The sequence below is a fragment of the Copadichromis virginalis genome, linkage group LG3, assembly GCF_057382275.1.
Source record: "Copadichromis virginalis isolate Kocher_CV1m ecotype Utaka linkage group LG3, C_Virginalis_male_GT1.1, whole genome shotgun sequence".
Lineage (NCBI taxonomy): Eukaryota > Metazoa > Chordata > Actinopteri > Cichliformes > Cichlidae > Copadichromis > Copadichromis virginalis.
Genome location: NC_140620.1, coordinates 61,594,856 through 61,607,442, shown reverse-complemented (window position 1 = coordinate 61,607,442; position 12,587 = coordinate 61,594,856). Strand labels below are relative to the sequence as shown.

At 41.9% G+C, this 12,587-nt stretch overlaps 1 long non-coding RNA gene across 1 annotated transcript in view; it reads right to left on the bottom strand.

Moving 5' to 3' along the window:
• LOC146716477 (uncharacterized) overlaps positions 1 to 12,587 on the bottom strand; it is a 93,812-nt gene that overhangs the window by 75,530 nt on the left and 5,695 nt on the right. The window contains exon 2 of the long non-coding RNA XR_014919211.1: positions 8,822 to 8,995. This is a non-coding gene — a long non-coding RNA (uncharacterized LOC146716477). The remainder of the gene's footprint in view (positions 1 to 8,821; positions 8,996 to 12,587) is intronic.

Here is a 12,587-nt window from a genome sequence, read left to right as displayed (position 1 = left end):
GTTGTTATTGTGGTTTTTTTCTCTTGTCTCTTGTCTCCATCCCCATATTTTGAACCATAACAATACACACAGAGCATCAGTGATAGAAAGCTAGGCTAACATAGGGTAGCTACCTGTTCAAGGAGAAACATGTATAGGCCCATCTCAAGTGCCAGTGAACATCTAAATGATTCAGGGAAGACTTTGGAGAAAGTGCTGTGGGGAGATGAAACCAAATTCCAATTATGTGGCTTTAACTGACCTTTTGAAATAGGAGTGTGATGCAAAAAATAGCATCCCCGCAGTCAAGCAGAGAGATGGAAACATTATGATGTGGGCTACAGGACGACTTAGTCGGGGTTCCAAGCAGTCAGGAAATGTGACATCGTCAGACTGCAGGCCACGGATTGGCTTGTCAGTCGCGGCACTCAATGAGTCATGAGACGGTGTCTTTCACTAAAATCAAAACTGCAGTTTTTTAAAAACCCTGCAACAAGGCAAATAGCTGCACAACACCGTGGTTTCCAAGTGTGACAAAAAGCCACAGATACATCATTCACACATTCACACACTGGTGATGGCAGCTACATTGTAGCCACAGCTGCCCTGGGGCGCACTGACAGAACATTGCAGAACCTTCAGCACCTCGTATGAAAAATATTTGACTGTGTGTATGCTTTTAGCACTGTTTGGATTTGAGAAAATCTAAAATAAATCGAAATTTGCTTTTAGAAGTTGTTTTATAAAGTTCAGTGGTATATTATGCATACAATAGGACATCTATTTAGATTTACATCTTCCACAGAAAAAACTGCACATTACTGAAACTTAGTATACTGGACTTTGTTGTTGTCCCACACAGGTTCAATTTCGAGTGGTAGATGGCTCAGTGCTCAGTCAACCAAGATTTTATGATAGTGGGCACAATGAGATAGATAAGCTGCTTGTAAACAGTACTTTTATGCTCTCTTTTTCCATTTGGATAAGAAAGAAAGAACCAGGAAACAAAGGCAAACAAATAATCTGTGCCTTTATCCCAGATTCACATTATAGGAACAGCTGCTCAATGACCACTGTAGTCTTTGCTTACAGCACTTTTATCTAGATCTATGCAAAGTGATCCACTACACCTACTTTTACAGTTAAATCATTTTATGAGCACTGATGCCATTTTAATCTGAGTTTCTACTCAAATACAATCAGTAAAGAAAAACACAGTCTGTGACGTTTGTTTTGAAGGAAAAGGTATTCCCTGCAAATGTTTATCTGTGTGAGACTATTCAGAAAACAGTCATTTTGTTTTATAGGTGAGACACTTGGCCTCTTTTTTCCTTGTTCTACGTTTGTCTTTTGTCCGATTACTCTGGAACACAAGATGGAAAACTGATATTCTCATGTTAAAAATATAGAAAAAGGATTTTATCACCCATAAATGTTAACTTCTCATGCCTCTAAGCACAAGCAGGAGCAGAAGTGCCCTCTGCAGTTTGTGCGTGGAAGTGCAAAAGCTAACAGCACCTGGTTTTCCCAGGCGGTCTCCCATCCAAGTACTGACCAGGCCCGACCCTGCTTAGGTCACGATATCGGGCAAGCAGAGCTGAAGAGGAGGATGCAGGAGGCCTGTGTGTGTTCAGCAGCCTGCTGCATTGGAGTTTGCCTGGTAACAGATGACTCAAACAGCCCACACACCCGCTGGACGTGACCGCAAACATGCCCCCCTACACCTTTTACATAGCCCGGCTGCTCGAGTTCTTTTGCTGGTTTTTCCCGCGACCCCCCACCTTCTTCAAATCCAACAAAAGTGGTATCAAACGTTTATGCTACGTTTGTGCTGTAAAATTTTTTGTTTGTGCTGCTATCATTTTAAAGATATTCAAGAAAATTTCTAGAGGTCCCCAGAGGTCAACCAGCCCCCCCACATTAATTAAATCAAACAAAACTGGTGTCAATCAACTGTGCTACGCTTGTGCTGGTTTGTGCTGCTAAAATTCTCGTTTCTGCTGCTTCTGTTTTAAAGATATTAACGAAAATGTAAAGGTCAAAAGGTCTCTTCAGTATCCTTCCTGATGGCAGCAAACTGAAGACGCTGTTGAAGAGATGAGTGGAGTCACCTGTAATGAAGAGGACCTTTCGAATGAGGCAGGCACAGTAGATCTCCTGGGGAGGGAGGCAAGAGAGGACCCTGCAATCCTCTCCACTGCTCTCACTACCCGTTGTCATATTTTGTGCAGGAGTCATACCACACAGTGATGCAGTTGGTGAGGATACTTTCAATGGTGCTCTTTAGAAGGTGCTCATAGTGGGGGTTGAATCTCTTGTCAGCAGAGTGAAGAGAATTGTTATGTGCATTATTATTCAGCCCCCTTTGGTCTGAGTGCAGTCAGTTGCCCATAGACATTGCCTGATGAGTGCTAATGACTAAATAGAGTGCACCTGTGTGTAATGTAATGTCAGTACAAATACAGCTGCTCTGTGACGGCCTCAGAGGTTGTCTCAGAGAATACTGGGAGCAGCAACACCATGAAGTCCAAAGAAACACTCTGATGGACGTGTGGACAGCAATGCTGCCTTGAACAGTACCGATGTTTCAGGGCTGGGTGACGTTGTTGGGTGGGACATCTACATCCTGACATATCAAGGTTACTTTACTTTTAGGTCAATTTGCTTTACAGAAAAATAATAGCATTTGTCATCAAGATATTTATATGACTGCACTTGATCAGGTTTGTCCGGATTTCAAACTGTTCTAAAAGTCTTTTGATTCAAATCTGGGGCTGTGTTATTGAAAGAAGCAGAGAAATCGATGAACTGAAGTCCTTTACTCTCTACATGTTTGACAATCAGGTGAAGTAGAATCAAAAGCACGTCCTCCACTCCTCTATTGGGCTTATGTGCAATCTGCATTGAATCAAGCTGAAGTTCAGTGTCTTCCATAATCACATTTCTGATGATTTTTTCAAAGACTGAGGTGAGGGCAGCAGGCCTGAAGTCGTTTAGAACTTTTGGACGACTAGATTTAGGACCAGGAACCACAACAGCTTCTTTCCAAAGAGAGGGCATGAACGATTTATTCAGAATAACCTAAAATATGGGACTGAGTTGTCTGTGACGGTTCTCAGTCATCCAGGTCATTGTAGACTAAGGAGCTTGCAAAGAAAAGCGTCTGGACTTCTTTGAGTTGCTTGAAGACGTTTCACCTCTCATCTGAGAAGCTTCTTCAGTTCTAAGGGTCAGTTGGTGGGGAGTCCCAGATTTAAACCCAGTGGGAGTTTCCCCCCAAAGAGGGACAAAGGACCCCCTGATGATCCTCTACGTAATCACATGAGCCAAGGTGTGAAAGCGGGTGGGGGTCCTAATCAGCCAGGGTTTCGGGTGAGCTCATTGTGAAACCTGGCCCCACCCTATCATGTGATTTCCTGAGGTCAGATGGCCCAGGATGTGAGTGGGCGTTAAGGTGTCTGGGGAGGGAACTCAAAACTGGATTATAGATTATTTATATTATATATTGATATTATTTATCTGAATATTTATTTATCATAACTCTGTTTCTACACTCACTTTATATGAGTGCTTGTTGTTTCTTGTATATTTGCTGCTATGACAACTCAGTTTCCCTCCTGGATTAATAAAGTTTCTCTGATTCTGAAATACAGTGAGCCATTATATTTGTAGTTTCTAACTAACAATATAAAGGCTCTGCAACCGATAGAGCCACAGCACGTCCCACTGGCAGCTGAAGGAGCTTTTATACAAAGGACTTTGTAATTGAAGCTTTATTTATACAGGTCGGCTCATTGAGACTCAATGTCTCATTTACAAGAGAGACCTGTTCCAGACACACATATTAAAATTACAACAATAAGAGAAAAGTTTGTGTAATGTACTCAGTCACATTAAAAACGAGAACAAGTTCCCAGAGATGGTTTCACAAAAACATGTGTACGTCTTTTGAAGTCTGCAAGTGAAATCAACGGAGAGCCTTAAATCCTTCGGTTATGTTTTCCATGAAGACGGAGCAGAAAAGGAGAACGCCTTCTTCCCAAGCTCTGCATGAACTGATGGAACAGTGGATGTAATGATGTCCTGAGACTGCAGGCTGTGACTAAACTGTTTGCCTAACATGTACTCTGATAAATAGGAGGCAGTAACCCAGAAACAGATTTATAGATAAAATGATACTAATGGACCATCCTGTGTAAGACCAATGAGGACCAGTTAACCAGAGAACACAGAGTATAGTGGTGTTCTTCTGTTGTAGAGAAAGATTAAAAATATAAGACACTGGCTCAGCTATGATATTTGCAGCCAAGTGCAAGAAGGAAGGAGAACGATTGTGAGGACGCGTTTCTGGTGTTGGGGCTATTCAAAGCCTTACAAACCTCTTCTACTGTGACAGGTGTGAAGGAAAAGGTATCAGTAAGCAGGAACTACGAGCAGAGTTGTGTGCAAGAGGTTTACCATCAGATACTGTGCTGAACAAAGAGCAAGAAGCAACAAAGTGTTTGTTAAAGCAACATTTCAGTTTTGTCTGACACAGGAGTGGAGTCGATATTTAAGTGAGGAGGAAGCTCTGAGGAGTCACAGCTGGCAGAGACACTTTATAGTTTGCCAAAACCTCCTACGGTCGTTTGGACTGTCAGTCGTTAAAGTAAAAAATAGTTACATCTTGATGATGGAGGCAGTAATCCGATTACACAGCTAATGAAAACATAGCCAATCAGCATCAGAGCCAGACTTCCTGCCCAGGCCTGGTTTCTCTCATGTAGGAGATCGGCCGGTACTGAACCAAACCAGGCCTGTCCCGACCTTTCACCCTGACCTGGCAAAAAGGGGCGTGTCTGTCCACAAAGTAGACACAACTCTCCTGTAAATGTTCCCAAACTGACATTGTCAGCCTGTTTAATACGACCCCAGTTCAAACTGATGCGGGCTCGGAGCGTGAGATTTTAGTGTTTCTCACAGCACCAACTATGCAGTGATCACTCAGGTCGTTGGCAAAAACTGCAGATGTGGAAAACTTACGCAGCATATTAGTTAAAAAAGGTCAATAAGAGCAGATTTATCTGGGTGTTTAGGATCAAGGCGTGTGAGGCTTTAAATAATTTGAGTCAGTTTTAAAAACAAGCAGCGTGCCTTAAACTCATCAGACACAGAAGAAAGCCAGTCCCAATGAAAATCATCCATCTGAAAGACGTCATTAAAATGCAGCTCAGATAAAAGTTGAACCAGAGACGGTGATGTGCTGGGGGAAGCAGGTGGAGGCTGATAGCAGCCAACAACAGTCTGATTTCCAAACAGATCAATAGTTAAGGCCAAGATTTCAAATGGCTGAGGTGCAGATGGAGAGAACAAGACTTGAGCAGCAAGACAGAGCTTCACATAAACTTCCAGACCTCCGCCTTTTCTGGGACAGTCTGAGAGCTAAATGTTAAATCCATCAGTTGCTACGTTTTTATCCAGTAAAGATTTGGAAAGTCTCAGAAACAACAACGATACCAGCACCGCTTGAACAGGCCCAGATTCCAATCATATCCATGTTAGGAAGCACACGACGTGATGCACATGTAACCCAGACAGTTTTTAACATCTGCTGGTGTTTCACATTCAGCCAGAGGCCCAGGGTTAGGTTGGATACCAGACAATAATAAAAGCATCGTTATTAGACTCTAGAGCTCGTTTATAGCTGACACCACATGTAGAGTTTAAGTTCACACAGAGACGATGACATTTTTCTAAAACCAGCAAACAATAAACAAGAAATGTAACAAGAGTTTCAGAAGAAGCTGTTTTACAGAGAAATGATTCCCTGAAGACAAAATTATTATTATCATCTTTATTTCTCCAGGTGAAAATTTAATTGAGATTAAAAATGTGGTTTTCAAGAGAGACCTGGCATCATGGCAGCAAGAGTCAGAAATACATCATAATTCAAACAAATACAAAATAGGAAAAACATCCTACATAAACTTCATAAAGTTTCATTAACAGACTTTGAACAATGGACTTCAAACTTCCCCCCAAAACAACAGAAACACATTTGAAGATAATGAATGACATTTATCCCTCTAAAGAAGGACTTAGACTACGATTTAATATGAATGAGAACATGTTCATAAATGGATGCAACCAAAGATTTCATCAATCCCTGATTTAGAGACAACAGAACATTTGGTTTGATTTCACAAGATAAGAATGACGACTGAGTTGGAAGATTGTTTTACGTTTAGTCAAATCTTTCATACATAAAGTCGGATTACAAAATCATCCCCTAAGTTTGTTGTTTTATTCAAGGAATTGAAATTATAGAGAAAATCTGTGAAATGACTTAAAGAAAACAAACCACAAAAACTCTATGATGCTCTAAACCCCCTGGTTTAGGTCGGACACCTTTCTGATGATGAGTGCATCTAACATTTCCTCAGAAGTCAATGTGCCATATGATTGCATTAGCAATAAATTACACACTATATAGAACCACTTCATAGGATTATATTTGTGCGCAGATGTTTGCAGCTATCAGCGAATATTTATCAGCTATTTTGAAACAAAGAAAGACTTTTTATCCATAACAGCAAATGAACTGTACAACATAAAATACAAATGCTATTTATGGTCTCCTCACAACAATGATAAGAAAAATAAACTGGGCCAATATGTCATGTTTCTTAATACAGAGACACACATGTTAATGTGATCTCTGGTCTCCTCTGAGTGGGAGTTATTATAACTGACTGTAAAAAGTCAGCACAAGGAAAATAAACTCCACCTAAACTTGGTTTATATCTGACCCAGACAGACTGCAGGTCATAACTTCTTACCTGAAGTTCAGTTCACCTGACACTCGGACCGGCGGCCGCCTCGGGTCTCTGCTCCTCCTGCCTCCCCTTTCCCTCATCCACCTGCTGCCTCTGTGGAAGCTCCGCCATAGCCACCACCAAACAACTGACTTATTTTTACACATCGACCAGCATCCGGCCAATCCGCCATCTTTCATTGTTTATACCGTTACAAAAAAATAAAAAAAACATCATCGGCCCATTAAAAACGAAAAATCACCATCGGTATGCCCGATGGCCAGTCCAGCTATGGTCGTGCCATCAGTTAACCCTTCACGTGGCAGCTGTGACACACGTGCCCAGGGTTGCCGACCCCTGCTCTAAAGCATCTGATTTGGATTCCTGAGATCAAATATATTTTCCTTTGTGTTTGTTTTCTTCCCATTTGTGGCTTTAATGTAGTGTTACATCCTGTTTGTTTGCTTCCCTCTGTATACATGTCCAGATTCACTGTTATGTTTCTATTCTTACATTGCTGTGTGATCACTGTTCCCTCTGCTGACTGATGTGACCTTTTGTATCTCACACTGATACTTGTCATATTTGTATCTGCGCCTAAAAGATAAAAAGTTTTCCATGCTAAAACACAGCTCCACCTCCTGCAGTTCTCCCTCTGAACCACTAGATGTCTCTGTTATCTAAATGAAGACGTGCAGCACAGCAACCACAGCAGCGCTCAGATCACATGTGTCCTGTTATTATGTATAAAAGCATGAAACAGGTGAGACAGGTGGGATCAATATTAATGTTGTGGAAATATATGAAAAAGCAACAGAAGAGTGAAAACATTTCGTGTTTCTAGAAAGATCTTTCAGCTCACAGCTGCTCACAGACTGTATTTACAAGTGACAAACTGCAACTCTACAGTACATCTACAGTATATATCAAATATATTCTGTATTCAAATCTATTGAGTGATGTTTGAAAGTCTTTCCAGGTGAGTTTGATCCAGGAGGGTCTGAAGCCAGAGTCAGACAGAGACTGTGCAGAGACTGTAGAAGGACAGAGCAGCAGCAGAGCAGTCCAGATACACTGATGATCCTCTGTCAGATCCAGAGGGACACACAGGGATGATGCTGGACTCTACATTGTGTCTGACAGTGGAGCTGTTCTCAGAGCAGTTCACTCTGCAGCACTGACAGTCATCTGCACTTCTTCTCATTCCTCTGTCAGTCACTGCTGGATGAAGCTCTCCTCTCCACCTCCCAGTAACATGGCCCAGTCAGAGCGTCTCTACACACAAGCTGCTGCTGCTTCAACCTCTCTGGATCATCAGGACACAGCTCCTCCTCTCTCAGCACACACACCGTCCTGTTTACCATCACCTCCACCTGCAGAGAGAAGAAGGAAGAGCAGAGGAGATAAACGAGTGTTTCCAGAGACTCTTCATCAGCTGTCAGTCAGTGATGCAGCACATCCAGTATAAAGAGCAGCAGGGACTTCAGTGCTGGGACTGTACTAGGACTCATTGTTGCTTCACTTTTTCTAATCTTTGGATTTTTATTGAAGTTGATGAAAATGTTTTTCCCTCCTAGTTTGAGTTTGGACTTTCATTCATTAGAAGAACCTTGGTGTGTCCACTCTGAGCTCTGTAGGAACCCCAACAACAAGCCCAACAATCCAGATGGACGGTTCCAGCTGTTAACTGGAGGAATTCCATCCAAACATCTGCTCTCACTAAATTCTTCCTCACCTACAGACTGTGTTCTTCACTGCTTTAAACTTGGAAATGAATGCAGTCATTGGTCTGCGTGCTGCTTTGTTCAGAGAGCTGATTGGCTGTTGACAGTGTTTGATCAGAGCGTGTCAGCCGTTACCATGGTGACCATAAAGGTCAGAAACAGGAAGTGTTTGTGTCCAATCCTGAAGCCTGTCACCATTCTCCTCTCACAGCTTCACTGAGAAGCTGCAGCTTTACAGGAAACACTGGATCTTTGTTTCATACTGACTGTGTTTAGTACAATACTGCTGACAGCACCACCCACTCACTCCATCACTCTACTGACCCCAGAGTCTCCAGTCTGTAGTCTGGACTCTGCTGAAGATCAGACAGCTGCTTCACATCTGGATCCTTCAGGTTGTTTCCGTACAGGTGCAGCTGTCTCAGATGGGAGGGGTTGGACTTCAGTGCTGCTGCCAGATAATCACAGCTGATCTTTGACAAACCACAGCGACTCAATCTGTATAAAGAATGAAAGATGTAAGTTTATTAGACAAAGTGTGAGCTTGAAATCATTCAGTGTTTCATCATCTGTTCAGAGCTGAAGAAGGTTCAGAATGTAGAAGTTTAGAAAATGGAAACTCCAAACAGCTGAAGCCAACAGGAAGCAGCTTCAAACAGGAAACTGTGCAGAGTTTCAGACTATATGTCCTGATGCAGCCAGTTGGATTTTGGAGATTTGAAACTCTGTTCTGTGACTAAGTCCTTGAATCATTTCTTCCAGTTGGTCCAACAAGACAGACTAAGTGTTGGACATGTGTTGTGGCTCCATTAGGGGAGCTTCTAAATGTGATGTGATGGCCCCTCTGGGTCTGTCAGGTCACAGGACTGAAGAGAGCTCAAACTGGGCACACAGTTGTTCCAGTCTGGACCAAAGACTATATACTGGGACTGAGGGACTGCTTTGACTGCACCCACTGGGACTTTTTAAAGGCTCATGTTCTCACGTAGATCATCGATTTCTACTTACATTTCTTTCTGGGAAAAATGGGGATTACTTTGGAAACAGGAAGTATTTTCCCCAATAAGCAGCCCTGGATTAGTAAATCACTCCAACATGTTCTCAGGCAGAAGAAGCTGTCTTGTTATGAGGGAGAGAAGAAAAAGATTGAGGCACAGAAACTTGTTGAAAGAGAGATAAAGCAGCTAAAATCAGGTGTCAAAGTAAAGCAGAGGATGAGCTGAATAAAGGACACTCAAGGCTGGCTTGGAAAGGAATGAAGTCCATGGTGGGGATGCAGAACAAGGAGCAAAGATGAATGTGATGCTGAATCAGCAGAAGACTTGGACTCATTTGATTCCAGCTTTGATATCATTGATTTCAATGAAGAGCTTTGTGATTGTAGCAAAGGGCTGGTAGCTCTGAGAGTCCCACTGATGAGGTGTTTGTGTGGAAATCTCTTAGTGGGACCAAAGAGAGAAAAAGCCCTGGTCCTGATGCTGTGGGAGGGGAATGATTGAAGTGTGCTGTGGGGAACTGACTGGGAGATTTTCACACATTTTCCAGTCCTCCTTGGAACAACAGGAAGTTCCCAGCATATGGAAACAAAGGTTAAGTGTCCTATGGCACTCAGTGATGATGGTGCTGTGGCCCCACCACCTCCACCTCTTTGTAAAGGAACTAACTGTCATCTGAAGCTTCAAATGGAACTAAGACTTCCTCCACTAGGTGGCAGTGTCTGATGAGAAAGTGTTAGTGGAGCTGGCCTGGAGTCAGAAACAGGAAGATGCAGGATTTGGGCTGAAATGGGGAAAAGTGGTTCGCACTAGTGCCTTAAAGCAAGAAGGTTGTAGGTTGAAGCTTGTTGGCCTTTCTGTGGAGGTTGGATGTTCTCCCACAGTCCAATGAAATGCTGCTTAGGTTCATTGGTGCTTCTAAATTGGCTGTAGGTGTGGATGTGAGAGAGTGCTTCTCTGTCTCTCTGTTGGCCCTGTGATGGACTGCTCACCTGTGCAGATGGACCACGCCTCTTGCCCTATGACAGCTAGGGCACAGGCTGCAGCCCTGTGAGCCTAAGCTGAATAAACAGTTAGCAAAAATGATCCATAGATGGCCTGAAATCCCCCAGTTAGCAGTTTGGTAGATAGCTATGACATGCTAATCCCATCCAGCAGCTGTATTGTACCTGTAAGCTGATCCCTGCTGAGCCAAAGCACTTTTTCATATACAAATTACAACCTTTAATAGAAACCTATTGGTCAGCATCTTATTAGCCTGCTGTTAGCTTCATTCCACAGAAAACTGAGAGAAACTAACAGAGTTGATAAAGAATAAAGAGAAATGTGCTGATTTAAAGCCTTTGAAGTGCTTCAGATGATCTCTGTCCACTTCTGTCCACTCATTCATTCATGTAAGCTTTCTAATGCAGCTTTGATCTTCACAGTCTGCTTCATGAAACTCATTCTAACCCTGAATGTCAGAGTGTTCCCCCTTCTCTTTCCCATCATTCATGCTGGCAGTGGAGGAGATTTGGATGTTGGACTGTGTTTTGGATGATGTGTGTATGTTTGTGTTGGACTGCTGTCTGTAAAGCAAACGCACATTTTGCTTTGGATTTCAGTGTCAGACAGACTTTAAGGTGGAATGAAGAGTTGGAGAGTTTCACAGTGAATTATCCAGTGGAGGATTTTTCTTCTTCTTTGAAGGTTTGAAATGTGAACATTGTTCTGCTGCAGTCAATGGACTAAACCAGAGAAGAAGAAAACAGACTTTACCATGAAGATCCTCAGTGTGGATCAGTATAATATCAGCCTGATGTCTGCAGTTTAGTGTCAGCACAACTTTCACATCATATTCATCTCAGCACAACTAAAACATGCTGACTGACCTCAGAGTTTCAAGTCCACATCCTGGACTCTCCAGGAAACCACACAGATGCTTCACTCCTGAATCCTGCAGCTTGTTGTTCAGGCTCAGCTCCAGCTCTCTCAGATGGGAGGGGTTGGACTTCAGTGCTGCTGCCAGATAATCACAGCTGATCTCTGACAAACCACAGTCCATCAATCTGTATAAAGAATGAAAGATGTAAGTTTATTAGACAAAGTGTGAGCTTGAAATCATTCAGTGTTTCATCATCTGTTCAGAGCTGAAGAAGGTTCAGAATGTAGAAGTTTAGAAAATGGAAACTCCAAACAGCTGACAGAGTTCATACGCCTTTGTCAGGGTCAAATTCAAGCAAGACCATGTGAAAATTAAAACACATCATCCTAGGTGAACTTAAACACCTTTGTTCCCCTTTTGTTAAGACATAGAAAAGTACACCACACAAAAATACTGCAAAAGGAAACGGTCGCCTTATATACATAGTGTATAAACTCAAAATGCACATTTCACTTCAAATTAAGATTAAGGCTTTGAACAGATCACATAGTTCAGTTCAACATATAAGACTTTAAGAATGCACAAGCATCTACTTAAAATCTATTTAATTTATCATCCATGATATTATTTTGTACAATTCCAATGTATTTTGTTCATCTCCCTTAAATAAACAGGCAGTCTTAAAGTATGAAATATTCATATACAAACACATATAAATGTGTGTACTGTCTCAGTGGCTGATAGTACCCCACAGGCCTCAGTGTGAGCTTGAAGACATTTATAATGTTTAAGTAGTTTAATGTGCAGGTGCTGACGATAAACACATTTTGAATGAAAGCCGGGGAACTTTGGTAGCACAGAAACAAGTGGCTATTCTTTGTGACTATATGGATCACTCACAATACCATTATTTCACACAAAGGCACCAAATTAATACTCAAAAAAGCTGCAGCAATACACACAAATATAAACAGTACTTGGTGACAACTTTGCTTTTAGCCTTTAACCCTTCTTGACTACTTTTGATGTGGCCTCTATATTTTACCTTTAAAAACAGTTTATCTTGCCAATCTGTTATTTTCTCATTTTGACCAACTGTATCAGCACAATTTATCTAAATTCAGACAAAATTTAAAATACACGTAGAAAGTGATATTTTGACTGTAAAAACCACACACATGTTTAACGAATCATCTTCATAACTTGAAATGCAAATAGAGATTGTACATTT